Genomic DNA, 27753 nt, shown 5'->3' on the forward strand with positions numbered 1-27753 from the left:
TAAGTTTTAGTTTGGTTAAGAATCTGCCTGTAATGCAGGAGACCCGGGTTTGATCCCTGGGTTGGAAGATCCCCTGGAGAAAGGAATGGCAACCCACTAAAGTATTCTTGCCTGGAAAAGTCCCATGGACATAGGAGCCTTATGGGCTGTAGTCCATGGGATCGCAGAGTTGGACATTACTGAGCCCTAACACTACTACTTAGACAGGAAACAACACAGATTAGGAATGAGAGAAGTGAACTTTGGGAGAAGTATATAGATAAAGAGGCATACAGCCTGATCTGCCTGATTCAGAGATTGTCTAATGCAGAACTACAGAGGGGTTACAGAGTTTCACGAAGATGATGAGATGCAAGGCTACATTTTCAAGCCTATGGCTACAAAATGAGCTTTCATTCCCGCTGCTGCCATTCCCCTCTGCCCCCTTCAGTTTTCTCTGCAAGATTATCCTTACCTCTGAAGCATCAGAGAATTCAAGTGATGACCATATTGCTACCTTTAAGCAAATGTCCATCCTTAGTGCTCTGTAGTGACCAAATCAAGGTAAATATAGTTCATCTTCAGTCAGGCAGGTGCTCTGATCAAATTAACTTCTGCTATTTTCATAAAAAAGAATAACACTTGTTGACTGCTACAGAAAGCATGTTTCAAAGGTCCATTTAACATTACTTTTTATTCAGTCCGACTGACAACAATTTCAGCAAAATTTGTAGAAAACCTTTCACTGTGACCAGGCTCTTTGAATAGATAATTAGCCACCTATGAGGTATATACTACAAACCAAAATGTGTATTTTTGGGAGGCTAAAAGATGTTTATAATATTTTACCTGTATGAACATCATCAGAAGTTAATGAATGTTGAATATTGAAAAGCATTATAAATTCATTGAAGATATTAAAAATACTTAGGGTTAGGATTGTTTTATCATCTGTTTTGCTTAAGTGAAAGGAATAAGCATCATTTCGACTGTTTGAGAATCATCCTGTCGATTCTCAACCCTCCTTTACTTAAACAGTAAGTCATAAAATGGTATCAGGGCATAATATTTTATTATCTGACACTCTGTCTTCATGCAGATTGGTTTTCATTTTAATTTTTGAAGCATGCTATAACCCCTATCTTAATAAATGAAAGTATTTATTTTTATTAAAAAATACATAATCATTGTAGAAGATTTAGAAAACACTGGTGAGCAAAAATATAAGCAAATTTCATCCACAAATAACCAGTTAAATGCATCTAGACCTTCCATGTGTTTATTTAGGAATATCAAACTTTTTGGTTTTTTATAAAGAGTAGTTGAATCAGACTGTGTGTGTGTTTTCTTTTTTTTAACAAAATGCCATGCATACCCTGGATTTTGTGTGCTGCTTGTTAGAATGCAACTTTTTTCCATCCACTAGGAATACTACTACTAGGAACAGTATCCTATCATCAGAGTTGCTATTAATATAGAAAATATGAGTTCTCATATCCTATTGCCTTTTGATGATAATATTAACAGCTAAATTTTACTGGGGGCTTATAATGTGACAATCACTATTCTCAATGTTTACCATACATCATTTGACCCCTGCAACAATTCCTTGAGCTTCCTGGCAGGATCCTTCTATAATGGACAAGGACCTGAAGCGCAGAGAGGTTTATTAGTTCATCCAAACACACAGCACCAGTAAGTGGCAGAACCAGAGTCTTTGGATTCCAGCCTCTGTTGAAAACTGCAACAGTGAGGACCTTTAGACTATATTAATGTATAGTAAGATGTCACACTGAAAAGACTTCCTCACTTAATGTCTGATTGATCAATCTTTGAGATTCCCGAGGTGGAATAACATTGTCATGAGGCTGTGAGGAAACCCTAAGCCAAGTGGAAAGAGTAGAATAATTTTCCTCTGGCAATCCATAGAGAAGATCCTGAAGTCCAGGTTGAAAAGCACTAGAAAGTACACTTTCCATTTCTTCTCTCTGCCTCGGCAAACTCTCCAAGTAATTTTTAAGAGGTAGTATTATCATCAAGAAATGCATTTTCAGCTATCAAGTCACTCACCTTAATTCCTGCTTCTCTATCCAGCCACCATTAGCTTGTGTGGAATACTTGAATTTTACTTCCCTATTAAACATATAAACTCTCATCTTGGGTATCAAGGAATGGATAGAACTTATGTAAGAAATGTAGGCAGAAATGGAGACTTTAGCATCAGTGGACTACTTAGTAGCATTAGCTATAGAGTTGCCTCTCATTTGGGCTCCCCTGGTAGCTCAGATGGTAAAGAGTCTGCATGCAATGCAGTAGATCTGGGTTCAGTCTCTGTGGCAGGAAGATCCCCTGAAAAAGGAAATGGCAACCCACTCTAGTATTCTTGCCTCGGGAATGCCATGGACAGAAGAAGCTGGTAGGCTACAGTCCATGGGATCACAAAGAGTTGGACATGACTGAGTGACTAACATTTTCAACTCAACTTCCTCTCACTTATCACAGTGCTCAATGAAACTGTTGCTGAGATGGAAAGTATACAAGCCTTATAGTCTGAAAGGCCTGACTTGAAATCCCAGTTTTACCACTTACTACCTCTGTGATCTTGGGTATATTGCTTAATCTCTCTGAGAGTCTGCTTTATCATCTGAGATATAGATGTACACTGTCTAGTCTACAGTAGATGCTCAATTAGCCTGAAGTCTTTCTTAAAAATTACTAAGACAGCCTTTTGCTTTGTATCTATTCTGTGAGATGGGGAGCACACTTTGACCATCTTTTCTTTAGTAAAGCCAAATTTGGTTAAATTCCTGTATGGAAAAGGATAATCGAATTATACAATTTTTCAAGTATAAAGAGAATTCAGACATAATCCAGTTCAATATTCTGATTTTAAGAATGAGTAGATTGAGGCCCAGAACTGAGAAATAAGCACAGTCAAGATGCTACCATCTTGTCCAATATCTTCAGATGAATAGTAAAGTTGCTGCTGATGGCTGACAAAGGAAGTAAGATTTACAAAGTTTATTCTGTGAGTGGTCCTTGAAAATAAGTTATATGCAAGATTGGCTTCTATAATCCAAATAAAAATTTGTGTCTTGGAAATGTAGTTGATAATGCATCAACAAGGAGAATACAGTAAAGTCAGAAAATGGTCTCTTGACTCCTAGGACTGGGGTCCTCGTGATGAAGCACTGTTGTTGTCCTCAGCAAGAGGTCATAACTGTATGTATGTGTTTAGTCGCTCAGTCATGTCCAACTCTTTGCGACCCCATGGACTGTAGCCCGCCAGGCTCCTCTGTCCATGGGTATTCTCCAGGCAAGAATACTGGAGTGGGTAGCTATGTCCTCCTCAGGAGATCTTCCCTAAGGGATTGAACTCAGGTCTCCCACATTGCAGGTGAATTCTTTATCATCTGAGCCACCAGGGAAGCCCGTATGTATGTATAGCTGATATATATATATTTTTTTGCTTTACCCCATATAGTAAATAATCATTTTAATTTTATTGCTACTCTTAGGTTTAATGAATTTTACGTCTTGAATACACACACAAATATTAAATACATATTTTTAGAATTTTCTTAAATATCTTGTTATGGTTAAATTTTTATACTAGTTTTTGAAAACATACCTTTTTGTCTTAGTGGTAATAAAAGTGTGGATTTACCACTTTTCATAACTGTATTTTGAAAGCTTTATGGCTCTTTAGAGACAGACTCTGGAAGCCCTGCCAGTCAGAAAATGCCCAAGATTAATAACAGGAATGATTTGATGATTTGGTTGTCTTGCATAAATTATTCATTAGATTTTTTAAAAGAGGCATAATGTGTATTTTCCACATTCAATTATTTAACTTTTAGCCCATGTTTCAAATAGACTATTGATGTGTACTTGAATTGCTTCTCCAAGATTTCCAAAAATGATTTGATGAATGATGATAATGCAAATTTTAGAGTAAAACACATGGTAAAAAATAGTGTTGATGGATTTGGCTTTTGGGAATAATTTTTTTTTTTAATTTGAATTTCATGTCAGTGAAAATTTGATAACTAGTAATTTCAGTTTCACCTGACCTAACTTGTGAAGTAAGTGAAAATGCCAATGGCAGATTTAGAGTATATGTCTCATTACCACACTGGTCTCCTTTATTGAGTTGTCATTTGTCAAACTGTGAACATATATATGGAACATGTGCACTGGAATTTATTCTGATGATCTTTTAGCATTATTTTTGCTTGTTTAATAACTAAAAATTAGAAGTTGACTGACAGAGAAGCATTTGTATATTTACCTCCCTCAGACATTGTTAAAGAACATACTGGATGATCCACAAAGCATGCCTTTTTATAAAGATTTTGAAATATATATAAAGATTTTGACTCAGATTTTGAAATGAAGAGATTGGTGCCCATTTCAAATACATATATTTTTTTTTCCAAGAGAATAGCTAGATGAGAAAGCAACACCTAGCAAATCAATCATTGTGATTTCTTTTATGGAAGCTCTTGTGTGCATCTCTTCCACCCCATCCCTACTGAGAAGTGTCAAAACCAGTTAATTTATCTTTGAGTTTTGAGCATGATTCTAACAATAAAAATAAGTAACAACTTTTGGTTTTGTGCTACACGGCATGTACTGTTCCAGCATTGTACTGTTTACATGTACTGACTCAATTATTCCTCAGAACCACACGAATAAGGCACAGAAAGTTATTAATCTTGTCCACAGTCACACAGTTCATAGATAGTACTATAAGTATTTGAACCCAAGCAATCTGGCTCCACCTGTACACTATCAACCAGTTTACTGTACTGCTTCCACATTGCAAGATATGTTTAGAAGGAGGGCTTCCATACTCATCAGACCAGTGGCATTATGAGCAAATTAACTTCTTAGGTGTTAGTTGCTCAGTCGTATCTGACTCTTTGCAACCCCCTGGACTGTAGCCCACCAGACTCCTCTGTCCATGGAATTCTCCAGGGAAGAATATCTTCTCTGGGCGATCTTCCCAACTCGGGGATCAAACCTGGGTTTCCTGCTTTGTGGCAGATTCTTAACCCTCTGAGCCATCAGGGAAACTCTTTAATTTTTAAAGAAAGAATTTAAATGAACTTTTACTTTTTTGCCAAGTCTACTTGATCCGTATCATTAAAGGACAGCGACTCTCCTGTCCTATCATATATAGTTGCTACATTGATTCTGAAAATGGACCTGAAGCTTGGAAATGACAGAACAGTTTATATCTTTTTAATTTCCAGTAAAAGAGAAATTAAAAGAATTAAAAGTTTTCCAAGCTGTTCAGATTGATCAGGATGGTCAGGACTATATGTTCCTGTGTAAAACCAGGTATATGCCTCCTTAGAGAAGCTCTGTCAGTGAAATTAACAAGAGGATTTGTGTTGAGATGTGTGATATGGAGAGTTACAATAAATAATTAGCATTGTAATAGCTTTTTCCCCCTTCACAATGGCTGAAAGATTAATTTTAACTTTCTTAAAAAAATCTGGAAGGTACTATGGTATTTGGAAGGTTTATTAGCATGCACCTCTGCTGTTTGTTTTTCAGCCTATGTTCAGAATCCCTATAGTAGCAAAGCCCTGAAAAAAAATCAATATTTAGGCTCCTTGACTCCTGATAGGGGTTTAAGGGCAGGGGTTTCTACTTTTAAATTTGCTCCCTGATGTTTTCTAGTTCCCTTGCCCTCACTTTTCTTGAGATAGGAAAAGGAGGAGTTTTATCAAGCCCCTGTGGATAATTCCACCATTGTGGGTTTCTGCCTGTTAGTCTTTTACTGTTATACACATTCACACCTCATATATTTTGCTCTAAAAGCAGAACATCTGAGATGATTCTGTGGTTGAAAAAGATCTCAAAGAGATGGAAGATGGATTTAATGTTGCCATTTTTAGATAATGCTGTAAATAGAATGGCAGCTGTCCTTGGATGCATAGCAGATATATAGTACATATGCTGAATAGAAACAGATAAAAGATTGCACTCAATTAATCCTCACAAGAAGTAGCACTTTTGCCATGGACTCAGTCATCAGATTTTTAACAAATGTACTTATTCTACACCCTCACATGATATTAATAAAATCTCGTGCTTTGAAGGTGACTCAGGAAGGGAAATTTTTGCTATTATCCTCAACTAGGTTTAAAGCAGTCTATAAGATTTCACCTATTTGCTCCCATTTTTTCACCCTGTAAGGAATTCAGATCTACAAACATTTCTGAAACACCTGATATATATTATAATATAATATATAAGGTGCTCTTGGTGTGGTGAAAGGAAAAAGATATGAACTATTTCTTGTGTAGACAGAGCATACATAAGAATTTACAATGCAGGATAGAATGTGATAGTTGGTGTAAGTGAATTTTGACAAGTATCTTTAGTCTAATAACTAATCATCTTTAGTTGAATATTAGTAAAATAACACCTCTGTTTCAGGTATATTGCTAATAGGTATTATGGATACCAATCTAAATTAATAAATGTCCTCAAGGAACCTTCCTCAAGGGAGATGGCACATCAACTGAAATGACATTCAATAAATGAACATAGAGTTTAAATGTTTAGAAGTAGCAGAGGAGAGGAAGGTTAGTTCTCTTGGAAGGTGTTGGGGAGTAGGACAAGGCTTCACAGCTGAGGTACTGAGTTATCAGGATTTTGAGGCATGAATGTGCATGCATGCGTGCTAAGTCACTTCAGTTGTGTCTGACTCCTTGCGACCCTATGGGCTGTAGCCCACTAACATCCTCTGTCCATGGGATTTCTCAGGCAAGAATACTGGATTGGGTTGCTCCGCCCTCCTGCAGGGGATCTTCCTAACCCAGGGATTGAACCTGCATCCTTTTTAAGTCTCCTGTATTGGCAGGCAGGCTCTGGGAAGCCCTGAGGCATGAATACCAGTTTAGTAAATAAATAATGAGGATAATGGCAATAGAATAAGGGAAGGCATTACAGAAAAAGGGAATATCATGCCCAAAGCTAGGGCGGCTTGAGATTGAATGGTCCATGGCCACCCTCATCCTGTACAGTCTTTCTGCACCACGAGAGGGTGTCTGGAGTAGTCAGTATGACAAAGTCCTGAAAGTCTGGCCCAAAAGCAAAGTAGGTTGTACGTGTAAACTTTTTATGACAGCAGCTTACATGCTTTCTTTTAAAGATAGACCTGGTTTTGACTGGTCTGGTTCCTAACTCTGGTACTCATTATTTTGTGATCCTGAGCAATTTTCTATCCCTTTTAGACCTCAGCTTTTCAACAGTAAATGGAAGTTCTGACATTTAATAAAAAAACAGTCCATTGTGATACCTCCTCTATAACGCTGACTTTCATTACTGCTGTTTGGTTTTCTGGTTGGCTGTCTGTGGGTTGTGTTCCTTACGGAGAGATACACACAACTTCATTCAGTCAGGCAGTGCACTGCCCTTCCTCCCGTGAAGTCTGGAGTGTAAATAACACGGGAGAAGACATGGAAAGAGACCCGGGATGGCAGTGTGGAGACCTGAATTCTGGTTCTACCTTAGCCGCAAGCCGAGACTGGTGATCTTGACTCAAAATGTGCCCTGAATTTATTCTTCTCTGAGGAGGCGGGTGTGGGGGTTGTAGTCAATGTCTGACTCATGTCCTTGTTGGTATGAGTAGTTTCTGAGGAGCAATTCAGTGACTTGAAAGAGATCAGCCACACATCCTCATTCCAGTAAAGCCCTACTAAATCAGAAATTTGCTTTTACAGTTTCTCTTTGGGGAGAAAAGTGGTCTACAGCAACCAAACTCCTTTTAAAATATGGTGGTTTCCCCATTCTTGTAAAATAAATGACCAAATGCATAGTTAGTGTCCCCTGAAATTCATTAAGCATGCAGAAGGGTGTTTGACCAGGCTTGCTCTTTCATTCAGAGATTGAGATTGGGAAGAGCAGGGTGTGGTTTGCTGGTGTGGGTGTGCGGTGGCGAGGCTGTGGTTAGGTGAGCCTCAGGAGCATGTCAGCCTGTTGGGCTTCTGTGCATCAGAACATGTAAAACCTACCAATGAATCATGTTCATGGTGGCTGAAGTTTACCTCTGGAGGAAACTTGGTTGGTATCGACTAAAGAATAAAGTACTTCTTTCTACAGATTAATTGTTCCACTCGTGAATACCGAGTGCTCATTCACAAAGTACAGACAGATTAACATCCTGAAGAATGTGCAGTCGGCAGGGCCGCTAGTCAAGGAGCGTTAACTCCAGATTCCAAACCACAGCCCTTCGATATGATTTCCTCTCTTGACAAAATCTAACTGCTATTTTCACTCTACGTTAATTTTGATATCATTTTGAAGTAATAGCATGTATGGCTCCGTAGTCTCTTAATGTAGACAGTCCTGTCTCTTGCTCCTCTATTTCCCTTGCTTTGTTTCCACCGTTAATCTAGTAACCAGCCACTTATTGTACTGATTATCTTGTAATTGAAGCTGTAAAAGCCTATGGCAGGTAAACCTATGGCAGGCAGATGGTCGGCCCAGTGTCAGCTGTCTAGGATGTGGGAGGTTTTCTTTTTTTTTTTTTGGTGTATGACAATGTGGTCTGGAAAATAAAAAACACAAAGTAAAGAGCCCAGATCATACAATTTGAAATTTAACAGAATGTATTTGCTAACACTTTCGAAGTAGCTTTAAGACCAAAATTCATTATGGAAGCATCTTTTGTGGAGCCTGAAGTGAAAGAGAGGAAGGGGAAAGTATAATGTTGGGAAGAGTGCCGAGGTTGTTATAGTAGATTTTCAGTAGCAGTGTTTTGGTCTTTGGTCTTTTGGTGGATGTACTTTTGGTTAGGGTGGGAGGCAGGGAGGGACGGCAGAAATATCCCCAAGCTATTGGTTGCTTTTGCTTGTTCTCTTAGCAGCCTGAGGGGAAAAGTGCTTGTTTAAACACTAATATATTCCGTAGAAACCAACAATTATAGCAAGGTTTTTAAAAAAGAAAATTACATTAAAGATGAATGAGGGTATATTGAAATAATTATGTTTTAAGGTGTGTAACATTAAAGATATTGAATAGAATATTGACTGTTTTGTGGAAATAGCAATAATGAGATTCCTGTCACCTAATCTTACAATAATTGGGTTATTACTATGTAAATGAAGGTATTACTTTAAAAAAAGTAAGGAAGCAAGACAGATCCTTGAGGCAGTCCTTTATCTGTTCTTAAAGCTGTGCTGTCAATTCTTCTTAGACTGAAGATCCTTTTCTCAACAATTTGGAGATGCTCACTTCACTCTGTACTCCTGGAATTCCACTATAATATTTTTTAGGTGCCACAGGTAGCAGATCGGTGGCTGTTGATCTTTTATGAATATATATATTTTTAGCTCTTTGTGGATCCCAAGGGAATAATTAAACTATATAATTATTACCCACTGTCTTGTTTTTAAAGTGAAATGTTGTGAATTTTCCTGGCAAAGATCTGTGTCGGAGCCCTTATCTCCACTTTCCACACAGCTCTGTCATCATTGTGTAGTGTCAGCTGGTACCTGGGGCTGTCAAAAGCCACCAGGTCATTTTGGGCGGACAGACCTCCTAGGACACCTTTATGGCTGAGGAGACGAGTCCATTAGTCCTCAGTCATCCTCAAATCAATGACGTGTCCATTGCTATTACCACCACGTCCAGTTAAGCTCCTATGACATCCATCAAATGAATAGAAATATTTGGACAGTTGCCATTTTGGTTCATGATCCAAGTAAATACCTGGGTGTACAACAGGGAATGATATTGCGTACTGTTGATTGCTGAGGCTTGGGTAAAAGATGATTGTATTTCCTGGAAATGTTGTATGATTTTTACACCCTGCTTGTTATATGAAATGCTCTCTGTATATGGAAGGATACAAAATTCCACTTTAAAATTTCTCTAATAGTTCTACGTAAGGAAAACATCAAACAAAAGTCTTGGATTGAGTCTTGTTGAAAGCGCACAATGAATCTTTTGTAGCTTCAGTGCTCTTTGGTAGTATATACTAGATTAATCAGAGCAAGTAGATTTGAGGAAATCATGAAAGAAAAATTTCATTTACCAAGTGCTTTTGGTTCCAAGGATTAGGAGGTCAAGAAAATATAGGCCTTATCAGTTTATTTCAGAATCAGTTGAGACTTGGGTGATTTTATAAAATGTCATCAACAACTGCTCTTTACCTTATGTTCTTCTGTATTTCTTAAGGTAGAACTTGGCTCAGAATGGCTGCTGCACATTATATTCATGCCATTCTCTGTTTAGTAGAGAAATCTTAGAATAAATTCATAAAATACAGAAAACATTTGCGAACAATTCACAGTCCTGAAAATATCAATTCTAAATCCTTAACATTTTTAGAATTTAGCTACTTTGTTTGGCTTCAGTAAATTGATGCATGTTGGTAATTTTTATTAGATGCCTGTGAGAAGGGCATTTGGAGAAAATGCAGTATTCTAGCACGTCATTTAGGTTAGAATAAGTTATGCTGCTGTTATAAACAGCCCTAAAATCTCATTTACAAGGTCTGTTGTGATTATAGGTGGTTCTGCAGGTCAGTTTTACACCATAGACTGGCTTAGCTGTTGAAATTTCAATTTTATAGCATTTTTATATACATCTGTTTCCATGAACTCCCAGGCCAGAGAAGAAAGTGCTGAAGAGTTGAACACTGGCAATTAAATACTTTATTCCAGAACGACAAACATCCCTTCTCATATTTCTTTGCTAGAATTAATCATTTGGCCACTCCTTATGTCATTGGGATGTAAAGTACAGAGGACAACCAGATATTGATAAAAACTAGTACTCTGATCATATCCATTATTTATGTAGACCACTTTTTGAGAGTCCCTTTGGAATTTGAAATGCCACTCGTGATATGTGGGTGAAGAAACCTCAGCAAGGAGTGTAATGAATAATTTTCATTAAAAGCAATAAACATCTTCCTCCTACTCATTGCTGCACCCATTTGTCTAGACTTCTGTAGACCTATTCTTGGGTTCGATGGAACAGATTTTACCTTAACTAAGGTCTGCATGCAGTCAACCTTTACAGATAGGTTTACAGTGAGCTTTTAAATTTGTAGCTGTGACCAACCTGCAATAATGATAAACCTTGTAGAAGAATGCCCTTTGTCCATGTTTGATGAAGATTGGTGGCATAAAATGCAGCCAACAATCTCTCCGGTTGGAAATGGGGCTATTTGATTTGCAGAAAAAAAGAAATATTAGAAGAAGTACATGTCTCCACTCATTCTGATAGGATCTACAGAGAAAGAGTATTTAGTATAGTGAATGTCCCATTTTCTTTATGGATAAAGCAAAATGCATGTGTGCTCAGTCATGTTGGACTCTGTGCAATCTCATGGACTATTGCTCTCCAGGCTCCTCTGTCCCTGGGATTTTCCAGGCAAGAATGCTGGAGTGGGTAGCCATTTCCTACTCCAGGGGATCTTCCTGACCTAGAGATCAAGCCTGGTCTCTTATGTCTCCTGGGTTGGCAGGCAGATTCTTTATAGGCTGCTCTACCTGGGAAACCCAAAGTAAAATATTTGGAGCTAATAGATTTTAGCAACAGTAACAAAAGTTTGTATCTTATTTAGCTTTTTGGGAGTAGCAAACAAGAAGAGAACAGGAATGCATTTCATCTGAAGGTGGGGAATATTTTACCACTTAGGTAGAACAACTTTCTGTCATCCTTAGAATGTAACCAAGTAATTCCTTTTTTTTGTTTGTTTGTTTTTTCAAGAATTCCTTTTAAGTATCACTGTGAATTCAAGAATTTAAGCATATTTGATGGGCTTAATCAGTTGCAGTTCTTATACTTTCTGAAGCTCAAATTATCTCATCTTTGACCAATGCAAACCTCTTCAAACTGGCTTCTGAGTACTTTTGACATAACTGTTGTCATCTTTGTTAGCGTCTTTTCTATACGATATGTCAAGATGTTCTGAATTTTGTACGTATCCTGCCCCCATCTATTTCTCTAAGCAGTCTTGTGTTTTGAGCACTAGATACATTTGTATGTCCATTTCTATTGATTTGGTCATTATTTAAGCCTAAACAGTGCTAGTTTATGTGCTTAGAATTTTCACCTCTAGTGCTGAAGTATTATTTTTTCGGTTATCAAATTTGATGTTAAAAATACATTTAAAGTTGTTTTAATATATGTGAGGTCCATCAGCAGTTTTAGTAATATTTTTAGAGAATGGTATGTCAACCATGGATGAGTATCATTTTCTAGCTATCAATCACATTGTATACATTAAAAATCTTTCTGATCTTGTTATTTCTTTGGCTTAATACTGTGGGAAGAATCTTCTTTCACAGTTTGTACTCATATTTGGCTCTTCTTTGGCTTGAGGTGATCAAATCTGTTACAAGTTACTGTTTTTACAGTCTCTTACACACTGAGTTCTGCTTTCATTTGTTTTTGTTTTTTTTTTTTAGCTTAACTGCTTCATCTTGATCACCATTTACCAGTGTTTATCTGCTACTCTAATTTCCTCAGAAGTTGTCAAATACATTATATTACTTACATATTTCTGTAGGTTAACATTTAAAATGATTTTTTTAAATGAGGGAGTGAAAAAAATTAGGGAGTAAACATCATCGTTTTACTGAGCTCATATGCCCATGTCATATTTGGCTTAAATAGTTAATTGTAGTCCTGGGATTCTGCACCCCACAGCATTGTTTGGCAGTGAAATGTAGAAAGTTACAGATTTTATAACATTTGCTTGCTCAGAAAACCCCTTTTAGGCTGTGCCTCATCTATAAGGAACTCTTTTTACTAATATGACCAGGGAATAAAATGCCCCTACTCTTAGCAGCTGTGTAGGAGGAAAGAGGAAGGGTGGAGTTGTAAGATCTAAAGTTTTTGTGTTTATCAGACCCTTGCTTATGTTCAGTTTTGTTGGGTCCTCATTTGACAAGAATGCCTGGACCAGTCTGTGTGACTCTGACAACTCACCACTCGGTTTTTTTAGAGGATGATGTTCTGCCATCTGAAATGGACCACCTCAACTAGCGCTCACAGACACATATAGAACCTCCCTTCTTCCTGTTTACCTGTCCTGATTCTGCTCCTTCAGGTCTTCCAGAGGCTCTAAGACTAACCAGGGAGCAATTGAGTGAGATGCAGTGTTGGATCTTGTGTGCACGCGTGCATGTTCGTGTGCTAAGTTGCTTCAGTTGTGTCTGACTCTTTGTGATCCCACGGACTGTAGCCCGCCAGGCTCCTCTGTCCATGGGATTCTCCAGGCGAGAATACTGGAGTGGGTTGCCATTTCCTTCTCCAGGGGATCTTCCCGACCTACAGACTGAACCCACCTCTCTTACATCTCCTGCACTGGCAGGTGGGTTCTATACTACTGCTACCACCTGGGAAGCCCTGTTGGATCACAGCCGTTTGCAAATGATACTCGTGTCACTGGAAGTATTTTTAAAGAAATTAGGATAGCATTTTGTTTAAAAGCCCAACCAGATTTAACAATGAGAAGCATGGTGTCTCACATAGTCAGACATTAGAGGTAGGGCAGATAATTGGGTTGAACTTGTCCTGTGCTTTCAGCGTCTTATCTCTGCAGTTCCCCAAGCTCTGCCCTCCCCTGTATGTCAGATTTACTCTTAAATTGAAAGCAGATTGCATCTGCAGTTCCAGCTCTGACACCCATAGAGGTTGAGAAAAGAGATCGTCTCTTTTAAGGGTTCTCTCATAAAATTGAGGAGATGTTTTCCCAGAAGCAAATCTCACTTATGTTTCATTGGCTCATGTTATGTCATATGTCCATTCCTGTATTCAAACCATGATTCCAGGAGAATGCCATTCATAGGTTGGTATAGGTGTGGGTTCACCAAGCCATCACTGGAAAGGAGGATGGGATTAACCATGGTTCCCTTAAATTTAACAGGACCTACTGCAGAAGTTGGGCTTACTTCCTCAAACTGCACAGCTCTTACATACTAAGGAAGCGATATTGAGGAGAAAACCACAGTATCTGTTATATTATGCCTTAGGGCTTATTTGTTCGTTTGTATGTTCTTTTTTTTTTTTTTTTTTTGCTGTAGAATGTGAGTAAAATAATGAGCAATTACAGTTGGAAAAAAAATCAATATGATATATCCAAAAAGGTATGATTTGGTTGTAAAAATCTTTCCAAAAGTTTCACTGATTTTTTTTAAATGAATGTGAATTGCATAAACAACCTAATGTTATACCTTTTTACCTCCAGTGAGTTCAGTGAAAAGCAATGTTTTTGAAATATGATTAAACTTGCCCTTAAGAATTGTCATCTGCGTTGGGTTTTTTATTAAGCTTCTCTTGGTGGCTCCTTCCTTCCTTCCTCTCAAGCCCTCTGTTATAGGTCAAAGAGTGTCCTCGGCTCTAGCAGCATCACCCATATTTTTCTAGACTCACGCCTAGAATATTGTCTGTTCTTCCCTTCAACTTTTCAGATCTTTCCTGCTCCTCAAAACCCAGCTCAATACTATGTCTGTGATGCCTTTTGGCAACCAGGCCAGCCTGAGGTTCATTTTTCTCTTTCCTCTGAATACTTTAAGTATTTTCTATTCAGGTCAAGTCATCTGCTGTCTTTTGAGACTTCTTCTATGTCTTTGAGCTATTATTAACATCTTTTATTATTGATTATGACCTTTTTGAAAATAGAAACCCTTGATATCTTAATGAGTCCCATGAAAATTGTTTCTTTTCATGTGGTCATCTTAGAAAAGCAAGTTTAAAGAATCTCTCGTTCTGGACATAAAAATAGCTCACATTTATTAAGTATTTGCTATATTCCCAACACAGTAATATGTGTTTATGGGTCATTATCTCATTTCTTCCTCACATACATATTGAAAAACTCCATGTAGTCGGTTAGACAAAGAACTATCTCAAAATAGTTGAAGTGAGAAAGGGAGCATAACCTTTAAACTCCCAGGATATCTCCAGACATTCATCTTGCTCTATCATCTCATGTCATAGCGTTGCATTCCTCTTGCGTAACATTATTAGGTTTGAATAGTCCTCAGTAAAGTCAGTCACAGAAAAAAAGAGAAATGGAGAAAGAGGGGTGGGAGAGAGGGAGAGGAAGAAAGAGAGGGGGAGAGTGCACTCAAGTGAACAAGAGGGCGAGAGAGAAGGAAAGGGAGATAGAGAATGTGTTCTGGCCATTGTTGGGGTGATGGGGAACCCCATGGCTTCTCAGAAGTGGTCAGTGATTGCTCAGACCTGAACAGTCATCCCTAAAATGCAGCACAGTGAGGTGTGGGCCGAACCTACTTGAACCATGAAGCCTGAGAATAGGAGTGGCATGGTTTTTTCAGTGAGATGCTGAGTAGACAATGACTCTGTAAGTGCTAATATTATTTCGAATTTACAGATAAGACCTGGGCTTATAGATGGAGTAGCTTGTCCAAGATCATATACATAGAGATTCAACTCAGCATACATGCCAGAGTTTATGCTGGTAATCACTTTTCTATATTGTAGTATTTTTATTAAACTGTGTTTGAGTATCAGTGATTACAATAAAAATAGCTTCCTCTCTGCGGACCTTATTTTATGTGTCTTCAGGAGCAATCCTTTTCAGATACTCGGTGCTTCATAGAATCTCATCTTTTTTTACCAAGTCAGGAAATGAACCATCCTCTGAAGTTATTACACGCTAGTTGAGTAACTGGATTTGCTTTTCTAAGGTTGTGTTTCAGGCACCATATGTATATTTTTTTTCACCCAGATCTCTGCATTTGAATACTTTCATAGCTTTTTGTGGCTCCATAGACAGCACACCTGACAAAAAAATTTTAGATGTTGTCATTGGGAACAAATTTGCAGAGGAAAAGACAAGGGCCCCTGAAATCTCCTTCCATTGCCTGGAGAGGTGCCTGGGTAGAACCTGGGGAGTCACGAGTATGGTATATGGACTAATCCAAGATCTGTCAACAGAAAGACCCTTGGTCAACCTGGGGAAACTGAGCCAGGACAAACTGAACTGTGGATGCTGAAGCCCTGATTCTTGAGCTCCTGAGATGAAAGTGTGTGGCCCCTGTTATCTCTGACTCCTTCCACAATCCAGTGCCTGCCCTGTTCTTGCTTAGGCCTGCCAGCAGACCCTGCTCTTCAGGTTCTTCCTGTCCTCTCAGTTTCTAGGTGAGACCACCCACCATTTGACTCGAACTCTTCCTGTTCATTTCCTTCTGATCCAAGAATGTCCAATGTCTAAGATGAGTTTTCTATCGTTTTTGACGTTTTTGTGTTTTAGGTGCTATTTACTGTGTTACGTATTGACACACAAATGCATGTTTTGTCATAACAACTCCTTCCCTAACATTCTGGAATGCATTCCTTGTTTTACGTCTTTCTCTGCTAATGACTTTTCTGACTTTGAAGTAGTTAGATCACAGCTTCTTTATTAATATGTTTTAATGACTTTGTTTTTTCCCCCCATCATCTAACAAAGTTCGTTACAGATATTACTCAACAATATATAGTTAGTTTGACTGAGTCCTCAGAGATGGGGTGAATTGTCTATGACACCAACGTAAGAACCAGGAGTTTCACCTTATTTTGTAGAGGTGGCCTGAATACTGTTCATTCTGTGCTTTCAGTTTGCGCTCAGAGGTAAAGGATGAGACACAATTTACCAGCCTGATCCACAGCTTGGTATGTAGTTTTTATGTCTTTATCCATTCAGTCGTTAATATATCTGTGGAGGGGATGATTTGGGATTACCCTGTTTTCAAAATTTAGAATTTAGTGTATTTTCAGGATTTTGCTTCTAATCAGGAATAATTTGTGCTGTAAAATGTATTATAATCTTATGTGTTATCTTATCCACACTAGATGTCAGTTATTTTATAGTGTATATATTTGATCTGTGCTATACTCGGGCTGGAAAGGAAAGTAAGTCCTCTTATGTAGAAATGTGGCCTGTTAACAATGAACAAGGTATTTATAGGTTGTCTGCTCACCTACTGATTTTTCACTGGTAGAAGTATAACTTCACCATCAGTCCGAGAACATCAGCATAGGGGTTTACCTTTTAATATTTCCATGTAAAACATCACAAAGGCTATTCTAAATTAGCAAGCGGCATTGACACAGCAAACTAGTGAAAAATGTGAAGACACGGCTTTCTTCAGCTGGTTTGGTTTTAGCTGCCACTTTGGAAGCTTTTACACTTCTCTCCCTTTCCCACCCCAACTCCAGGAGGTAAACAAAAGAATATAATTTGCATCAGCTCTAGCAATGTTTCTGAGGTCATTGCTCTAAGTGTGAGGGGGATTTGGAGTAGGAATCCTGAAAAGGAGAAAAAGGCAAGGGTAAAAGCTCTGTTGACCAGGGGGTTTCATAGGCATGTGGTGAGGGCGCAACATTGGACGTGTGAATACAAATTCTGCAAGCTTATTCTCCCCTTGTGAAAAAAAGTTCTGTCTGCTTAGAGCTGGACACAGAGGCAGCTGTATAACTTAGCTTTACTATCTGATTCACATCCTTCCCTGTTGGAGTGTTTAGCACCTTCACTTCTTCTTGTCCTGCTCCTCAGCACATGTGGTACCTCTGGTTGAGAGGAGGGCAGATGGCTGTCTGTATAAGATGCTGAATGGTGCTTTATCATTTGGCCAGTCCACTGGGCTTGAACGGAAGGGCATTTGAATTCTCACTTTGGTGCAGACCATTAGCACATTCATCCTTTGCTGGCATCAGGTCAAGGAACCCAAGTTAGCTTGTGAATCAAGTTTTTCCCTGGAGTAAACATAATACATATACTTGGCTAGGAGGTCAGCTGTTAAAAGATGACTTTTTTTCTCAGTAGGATAGGATATTTGTTCCTGTTTAGGTAGTATCTAAGTGGAGGCAATTTAGACATTTAATAAAGCAAAATCTATCCTAAAAAAAAAATAGGAAGACCTCATTATAGATTCACAGATCTGTGTATTTGTGTGCTCAAGGATAATAATAATACCGCGAGACATTTCAGAGGAAAGAGATGAGTAAAAATAAGAAAAAAAAATTAATGGATTTGAGCCCAAGTAAGCAAAACTCTATTATTTAATTATAGTATCTAACTGTGAATATAAATGGGAGATGTAGAGAAAGAACTTTTTCCAAAGTTTGGATCATAGACGCTTTCGTGCCTAAAAGAGGAAACCTGTCACTGAGAGCTACAAACTAGAGGTTTGATCTTACTTAAAATGAATCAGGGAGTATAAAAAATATTTTGAGAATTGAGGACTGTCCCTTTTGTGCAAACTCAAGTGTTTTCACATCTAAAGTGAACAAAAACTGCATAATGTGGAAAATATGTCAGTGTCCTTCAGGTTTGTCCCTCTGTGATAGTCTGGTTAGATGGGGAAAACTCGCTGATACACAATTGAAAAGGACATACTAGCTCTTACAATTTCATGTTGGGAACTTCTTGTGGACCAGTGCCTGCAATAATATGTATGGTTGGGCCATTTATTTGCTATCAGTCGCTACTTTTGGCACATTGCTACATTTGGGTACATTTAAACCCCAGAGTCTTGGTTAAATTCCAATGTAGATGAGTGATGATGTTCCATCTGCCATGTTCTTATTTTGCCTTCCTTAAGGAAATGAAGCATAACTTCATTCTTAAGCAGACTGTTGATATACTACAGATAAAAATTTAATATTTTTATTCCTGATTTTGTAGTTCATTGTAATCAGACCTCAGCTCTATGCTCAACTTTGTCACTGACTCTCTTGTAACCTTGTGCAAGTTAATTTCATGTCTCTGAAATGAATTTTCTATAAAAGGTGAACAATAGCCTAGGTAGCTCTTTTAAGCCTACTTAAAACTGAAACAGGTTATGACTGGTTGATGATCTGCATTCTTGCTAAATGGATTTGTTCAGACTTCCAACAATTTTTCAGATTTTTATCCACTTTAATGTATTATAAAACACATTCTCTTAAAAATTATCTTTAAAGTTGTCTATCCAAAAAAGTATACATCAAATGACAGAAATCTTGGTGTTTCAATCCAAAGTGATGTATTTTTTTCCCCTGACTAATCCCAATTCACATTTCAATTATCTTTTTAGTGGAGGTATGAATGTGTATGTAGTTCTAGGTGGGAGGAAATAGGAGTGTATATGGAGAAAACTACCATATCTCACATAGCTACATTTATTCTGATGTTTAGATTTTTTATTTACCAAATCTCACATTTTTGCAGAAATATTCAGTAGGACATGTTTCATGACACATTTCACTCACACTGTTAATATGATGACACCCTTGGACTGTGATATATTATGTAGTTTGATGTCATACTTAAAGCTACTGCTAAAAAAGCTATAGAAAAAACAGTCAAAAATATTATAGATAAATCAAAATTGAATTATAAAAAATGTCTAAGGGTAACAAGATAAAGAAAACAGAAATGAAAAACCAAAGACAAAGTGAAATTATTGGCTTCTAGCCTAACATATCAATAATTACATGAAATGTAAATGGTCTAAATACAGCAATTGAAACAGATTGTTAGAGCATATTAAAAAATAGCACCCAACTACAGTGCTGTATCTTCATAAATCTCTTCAAACATAGTGATATTGGCAAGTTGAAAGTAAAGAATTGGTAAAAAGTATCTTGCAAACATTAATAATAGTAAGCAGGAGTTGCTATATTAATATCAGATACAATAGACACTTGTGGTAGAGAGGGGATATTATATATTGACAGAAGAGTTGCACCATCAATAAGACTCAGTCATCCTAAAGATGTGTGCCCTAAAGTACTGAGTTGCAAAAAAATGACATATTTAAAAAAAAAATAAATTTATAAATATAATTGAAGATTTTAATACCCCATCTCATCAATGGATAGAAAACTAGACAGAAAATCAGCAAAGATAAAAAACTCAGCATCAGTGACCAACAGACTTAATTCGTACTCACTGAGCACTCTACCCCACAGGAACAGAACACACATTCTCTTAATGTGACCATGAAACATGTAATATATTTGACCATATCATGGATCAGAAAACAAGTCTCAAAAATTTTTAAAGAATTAAAATCTTAAAGAATGTATTCGATGACTACCATGGAATCAAATTAGAAAGCAATAATAGAAAAATAACATGTAAATCTCTGAACACTTGGAAATTCAACTACACACATTATAGATAATCCATGATCCACAAAGGAAGTCTCAAGGAACATAATACATTGAATCGATTGAAAATAAAAATACACCATTAAAATTTGTGGGTCATAGGTAAAGAAGTGCTGAGAGGCATGTTAGATAGCATTAAATGCATACATTAGAAAAAAGGAAAAGTCTCTAATCAGTAATCTAAACTCACACTTCAATAACCTAGAAAAATAAGAGCTGAATGTCCAAAGCAAGCAGAATGAAGGAAATCATAGTAAGAACAAAAATTAATAAAATTGAAAACAGAAAAACAATGAAAAAATTCTGGTTATTTGAAAAGACTGATAAAGTTGACAAACATCTCACAAGACTGACAAAGAAAAAAACAGATAAGACCCAAATCACCAATGTGAAGAATGAAATAAGGTGTATCACTACAGACTCTGCAGACATCAAAGGAATAATATGAGTATACTAGGAACAGTTCTATACATATAAATTTGACAACTTAAAAGAAATGGACCAACTCCTCGAATGACATAAACTACTACAACTCATTCAATATTAAATAGATAGTTTGAATAGCCCTAAAACTATTAAGGATATTGAACAAATAATTTTAACAACAAAAAAATCCCCTCCTGGGTGGTTTCACTAGAGAATCCTAACAAACACTGAAGGAAGTAGCATCAGTTCTATACAGTCTCTTCCAGAAAACCATTTCTTTTAGGAAAGTGGTATTACCGAGATACTAAAACCTGATAAAGATAAAACAGAAAAGAAAACTAGGGATAAATATTCTTCATGAACATGGACATAAGGATCCTTAATAAAATATTAACAAATATAACTCAGCAATATATGTAACAAATAGAATTCAGTAATATATACATTTCATGACTGGGTAGGATTTATTCCAGGGATCAAGGTTGGTTCAGTACTTGCAATTCACCTTGTTAACAGGCTAAAGAAGAAACACCGTATGATCCTATCCATTCATGCAGAAAAAAGCATTTGACAAAATCAACCATTTTTGATAAAAATTCTCAGAAAAATGAGAACAGAAAACTTCAACTTGATATCAAGCATCTGAAAAAGACTGCATAAATTCTATAACTAACATTACCCTTAATGATGAAAGACTGAATTGTTTCTCCTCAGATAAAGAACAAAGTCAAGAATGTTTGCACTCATCAATTTTGCTTAATATATTGCTAGAACTTCCAGCCAGTACAAAAAGATAAGGGAAGGAAATTAAAATCATAGAGATCAGAATGGAATCAGAAATAAAATTGCCCCTATTTTCAGGTGACATGATTGTTTATATAGAAAACCCTAGGGGACTTTAAAAAAAAGCAAACAAACGTTTCAAAACTAATAGGTGAGTTCAGCAAGGTAGTAAGATATGAGATAAGCCTACAAAAATCAACTATATTCCTGTATAATAACAATGAACAACTGGACACCAACATTAAAAATATAATACCATTTATAATCACTCAAAAATTTAAATACTTAGTTATAAATCTAGCAAAACATGTGTAGGACTATATGCTAAAAGCCATACAGTACTGATTGAAAATATAAATAAATAGGTATATACCATGTTAATGGATTAGAAGACTCACCATAACAAATATATCAATTCTCTTCGAACTGATGTACAGGTTTAACACAGTTTGTACCAATATTTCAGCACAATTTTTTTTGTAAATCAATTTTTCTAAAAATTTTATGGAAAGGCAAAGAAATCAGAATAGTTATAAGAATTTTTAAATAGATAAATAGAGTGGGAAGAATTAATCTACTCGATTTCAGGATTTATCATACTGCTATAGTAATCAAGACTATGTAAGTTTGGCAGAGGGATACATGTGTATAACAATGAAATAGAACAGAGAACTCAGAAATTGGCCCACACAAATATAAACTGATTTTTGACAAAGGTGCAAAACCAGTTCAGTGGAGGAAACATAGCCTTCTCAATAAAAGGTATTGAAGCTGTTGAGCATCCATAAGCAAAAAATGAAACTTCACCTGTCTTAGACTTATACAAAAATTCACTCAAAATATATCAAGAACTTAAATGTATGGATAAAATTTAAAAATAAAATTTTTATGAAAAAAATTGGAATATCTTCAGGATCCAGGGCAAAACAGAGCATTTTTAGACTTTATATCAAAACCATGATTCATAAAATGAAAAATTGATTAATTCAACTTAGCAAAATTAAAAACTTCGGGCTCTGTGAAATACCCAATAATATGATAAACTACAGGCTGGGAGAAAGTGGCTTCAGACTATATATTTAGACTTGTAGTAAGCATTAGTATTAAGAATATAATCTTTTAAAACCAATAAAAAGAAATGAAATAATCCAATCAGAAAACTGGGCTCTGTGAAATACCCTGTTAAGATTATGATAAGCTACAGTCTGTGAGAAAGTAGTTTCAGACTATAAATTTAGACTTGTAGTAAGGATTAGTATTAAGAATATAATCTTTCAAAACACTTCAATAAAAAAAATGAAACAATCCAATCAGAAAATAGACCAGAGACATGAAGGAGCATTTCATGGGAAAGGATATATACAGCTGGCATCTAAGCACAGGAAAAGATGTTCAACATCATTAATCATCAGAGAAAAGCAGAATGGCTAAAATAAGAAATAGTGACAATGCCAAATGCTGGCAAGGATTGCAGAAACTAGCTCATTCATGCATGGCTGATGGAATGTAAAATGGTATAGAACGTTGTACAGAACAGTTTGACAGGTTTTTAAAGAAAACTTAACTTACAATGACCATAAAATCCAGCAATTGCTCTTGTGGGCATTTATATCAGAGAAAGGAAAACTTCAACTCACACAAAAGCCTGTGTGCCAATGTTGATAGTAGCTTTGCTTATGTAACACCAAACTAGAAATAGTTAATACTGTAGTGCCTTTTGGTGGGTGAATGGTTAAATGATCTGGACCATAGAACTATTGAGCAATATAACTAGACAAAGTATTGATACCCAACCTGGATGAATCACCAGAGATTTGTGTATGATTTCATTTGTATGATAATTTTGAAATGACAACACTATAGAAATTGTACACTAGTGGTTTCCAGGGTTTAAGAAGGAGGTGCGATAGGAGGGCTATAAAAAGACAATCTTAGGGACTCTTCTGGGTGGTGATGGAAATATTCTGTATCTTAGCTCTGTTGATGTCAATATCTTGGTTTTGGTATTGGACTATAGCTTTGCAAGATGTTACCCTTGAAGGAAACAGGGTAAAAGATATAGGGGATTTCTCTGTATTATTTCTGAGAAATGCATGCAAATATGCAGTGGTGTCACGTTATAATATTTGATTAAAGAAAAAGACAGCCTTCTAATGGCTTCTAGGTTAAAATTCAAAGCCTTTCCTTGGCCCTTTCCTTCTTCCTTCATGTCCTGCTTGTCTTTCCTGGACATATCCCACTGCAGGCGCAGTGGCCTTTTTGCTGTTTCTGGGCTCTTACCACAGGGCCTTAGCTGTCCCCACAGCCTGGAAGTCACAGCCTCTGTCCAGTTGCTCACTTTGTCCTGGTCTCTGCGCAAATGTTGCCTTAGCAGAGCGACTTTTCCCTTGAACACTGTCTCTAAAATAGGACCCCCTACCACAATCTATTCCCTTCCTTGGATTTATGTTTCTTCTCTCATTAGAAATGAGCTTCCCTGGTAGCTTAGCTAGTAAAGAATCCACCTGCAATGCAGGAGACCCCAGTTTGAGTCCTGGCTTGGGAAGATCCCCTGGAGAAGGGATAGGCTACCCATTCCAGTATTCTTTGGCTTCCCTGGTGGCTCAGATGGTCAAGAATCTGCCTGCAATGCAGGAAACCCGGGTTTGATCCCTGGGTTGAGAAGATCCCCTGGAGAAGGGAATGGCTACCCACTCTAGTATTCTGGCCTGGAGAATCCCATGGACAGAGGAGTCTGGCAGGCTACAGTTCATGGAGTCTCAGAGTCAGACACAACTGATCTACTTTCACTTTCTCATTAGAAATGGACTTGATACTTTTAAAACTTCCAGAGTTTTTTGGATAGGAACGTCAAGTTCCCCATTTTACCTCCTCTTTCCTATGTTTTCTTCTGGGATTTGGAACATTTGATTTTCAAAAGCAGACCAAACAAGCTGGTCCATTCTATTTTTTTTCCCTTCTGCTGATGGTTCTATAATGTTCTAGATGGAATTTAAGAGTTCTGTAGTAGTGGATGTCGTGTAGTCTGCCAGGCTCAGTTGAACACCATCCACTGGCATTTCCCAACCAAAATTTAACAGTCAACCTCCTCACCCCATGAAACTGCCTCTAAGTGACTTAGCTTTGATTCTCTTCTAGGCTTCTTAATCATCCACGGTGTAAAGACACACTTCAAGAGGATCCTTAGAAGTCTTGGACAAGCTTCCCCACACGTGGCAGGTATGTGTCTACACAACTGAGTGTGCACGGAATGTAACTTGTTTTATTTTCTGCAGTTAGATCTAAATTATATTTTAACCCTTCGTGTAACCACATGGAAGCAATTTGAGGTTGCATCCTAATTCTAGGTAAGACTTTGAAGGTGAGGGGTGACATATCTGCTCCTAGGCTGTCATCTCTCCATGAGTCATGTTTGTCCTCTTATCCTTCGTCAGTACTCATGAGCCACTGCTGAGGTATACCTTGATCTTCCTTTGAGGATCTTTTCCTATCCTTCTCTTGGCTTCTTCCAGATACTCCCTGGACACATAAGGGTGTGCTGCTGCTGAACCAGAAGAAAGTCTCTGGGGTGGCTTAGAGCTCTGTGCTCCTTGCATGACGCTGTGAAGCCCCTGGGTCTTGTTCTGTTGCTCCTATGTCATGCTAGTCCAGGCAGTCCTTGGCAGACCTGGTCAGGTCCACCTGCAATATATCACTTGGTCATTTCAAAGGTCCAGACCTCATCCAAGAAGGAAAATCCATTCCATCTGCCATTATTTTCTATCATCGTATTTAGCAAACATTGAGGGCAAGAGGAGAAGGTGGGCGACAGAGTATGAGATGGTTGGATGGCATCATTGACTCAATGGACATGAGTCTGAGCAAACTCTAAGAGATAGTGAAGGACAGGGAAGGCTGGTTTGCTGCAGTCCATGCAGTTGCAAAGAGTTGGCCATGACTTTGAGCGACTTAACAACCCTGTACAGTATTTTGAACAGCACAACTTAGGAAATCAATCAAAACACAGTTTACACTTCTTTTTTCTGTTGTTTCTTTAAAATGCACTGGGAAAAGGGAAGTGGGTATTCTCTTGCCTCTGGATGAAATTTAGGCCTCAAGTAGGCTCCATACCTAGTAAGATTACTCTTAGATTTAAAAAATTTCTATCTACACTTTAAATCACTAACATTGTCTACATTCAGAAATTAAAATGGTCAATCTCAGACTATAATAGTAGCTTGCAAGTTCATTTAATTTCAGATCATCTCTCATCCCCTCTCTGAGGCCCATATTTGGATTGGGCTCTTGCAGAGGGAGAGGGTGTGCTGTTTTCTTTCTCTATCTGTCGCCTACTCCCCCATTTGCTGGCTGCTATCGCTAAATCCTAAGGGATTGAAACAAGGGAAAGAAAAGGAAATGAGTGACTTAGGGATGTTTTTAATGTGAACAGGTACTGTGTTAACCTGGCTCCAGCTTTCAGGGCCTGGCACATATTTAAAACTGAGAATCATTTGGCCACTTTGGGGGGACTTTGGTGGCTCCCCTGCTGGACCCATTTGTCTTCAACTCTCCTGGCTTGGACAGGGCTTCTCCTGTAGCTGTCCACTCCCTACTCACCTCCTGGTTTTCGGCTAGTCCATCCCACATGAACTCATGTTGAGTGTATAAAGAATACTTCCGGGCGGCCATCTTGGGCTTCAGGCTAGCTCTGTCACCCTTGTCCCACACCTGCTTCATGAAAACATGCATCTCGTGAACCTCCAAGGACTGAAGGGTACTTCTCAAATTACTGAGCTGTTCCTTATCTCCTTCTTGTCCTCCAGATTCCCAAGGTGGGAGCCAGTCTGCAATCTGTCAGGTTTCCTAAGCTCCAGGGGACACATCCACGCTATCTAAACTGTTCTTTTGAGGCCTCTCTAAGGACCTGAGAGAGAAAATAGCCCTTTCTATCCCACCTGCTTCAGTGAGGTGGGGCTTGTCACAGGACAGCAGTTCAATTCAAGAACCATTTCATAATGCTTCTCCTTACCTCTGTTCTTTTGATCCTTTATGTTGTCTTGTTGCATTTTAGAGCCATCCAACCTGTTTTTCCCAGTGTTAAAGGACTTGCCTGCCAATGCAGGAGACAAAAGAGACTCAGAAGATCCCCTGGAGGAGGGCATGGCAACCCATTTCAGTGTTCTTACCTGGGAAATCCCATGAACAGAGAAGCCTAGCAGGCTATAGTCCATAGGGTTGCAAAAAGTTGGACATGACTGAAGCGACTTAACATGTATGCAGCTAATTCTTAGGACTTTTAAAAAAAATTTGGTTTTGGTCTAGCCCTTTTCTTGGAATTTCATGCCTGTTCAATGAAGGTGCCTTAGTTGAATCTGCTAGTTTAACATCGATCATTTCAGCTCCACTAGGAAGAGTTAGGGGCTTCCCTGGTGGCTCAGTGGTAAAATCTCTGCCTGCGATGCAGGAGACCCAGGTTTGATCACTGGGTCAGGAAGATCCCCTGCAGGAGGACATGCCAACCCACTCTAGTACTCTTGCCTAGAGAATCCCATGGACAGAGGAGCCTGGGGGGCTGAAGTCCATATGGTCTCACAGAATCAGACACAACTGAAGCGACTAAGCCACAGCAGGAAGAGTGAGAGTGGTTGAGGGAGGGGTAAAGGTTTAGCCATCCCATTGCCAACTTGCTTCTGGATTCACTAATATCTGTACATGTCTTGACTACCTTACCTTCCACTCAGTTCAGTTCAGTTCTGTTCAGTCGCTCAGTCATGTCTGACTCTTTGTGACCCCATGAACCGCAGCACGCCAGGCCTCCCTGTCCATCACCAACTCCCGGAGTCTACCCAAACCCATGTCCATTGAGTTGGTGATGCCATCCACTCATCTCATCCTCTGTCGTCCCCTTCTTCTCCTACCCTCAATCTTTCCCAGCATCAGGGTCTTTTCCAATGAGTCAGCTCTTCGCATCAGGTGGCCAAAGTATTGGAGTGTCAGCTTCAACATCAGTCCTTCCAATGAACACCCAGGACTGATCTCCTTTAGGATGGACTGGTTGGATTTCCTTGCAGTCCAAGGGACTCTCAAGAGTCTTCTCCAACACCACAATTCAAAAGCATCAATTCTTCAGTGCTCAGCTTTCTTTATAGTCCAACTCTCACATCCATACATGACCACTGGAAAAACCATAGCCTTGACTAGATGAACCTTTGTTGGCAAAGCTATGTCTCTGCTTTTTAGTAGGCTGTCTAGGTTGGTCATAACTTTCCTTCCAAGGAGTAAGCATCTTTAAGTTTCATGGCTGCAGTCACCATCTGCAGTGATTTTGGAGCCCAGAAAAATAAAATCAGCCACATCTTCCACTCAAAAGTATCTAAATATGATTTTAGCTCAGTAAATAGGAGAATTTCTTTTAAGTCTGTTTTCAATGTGTGAGAGTCATTC

At 38.1% G+C, this 27753-nt stretch overlaps 1 protein-coding gene across 6 annotated transcripts in view; it reads left to right on the plus strand.

Moving 5' to 3' along the window:
• SOX5 (SRY-box transcription factor 5) overlaps positions 1–27753 on the plus strand; it is a 1093182-nt gene that overhangs the window by 135234 nt on the left and 930195 nt on the right. For all 6 annotated transcript variants that reach the window (XM_065940365.1, XM_065940375.1, XM_065940347.1 and 3 more), the window contains exon 2: positions 24469–24549. The gene's annotated coding sequence lies outside the window, so the exon portion shown is untranslated. The remainder of the gene's footprint in view (positions 1–24468; positions 24550–27753) is intronic.

This window comes from Muntiacus reevesi, chromosome 1 (assembly GCF_963930625.1).
Source record: "Muntiacus reevesi chromosome 1, mMunRee1.1, whole genome shotgun sequence".
NCBI classification, from domain to species: Eukaryota; Metazoa; Chordata; class Mammalia; order Artiodactyla; family Cervidae; genus Muntiacus; species Muntiacus reevesi.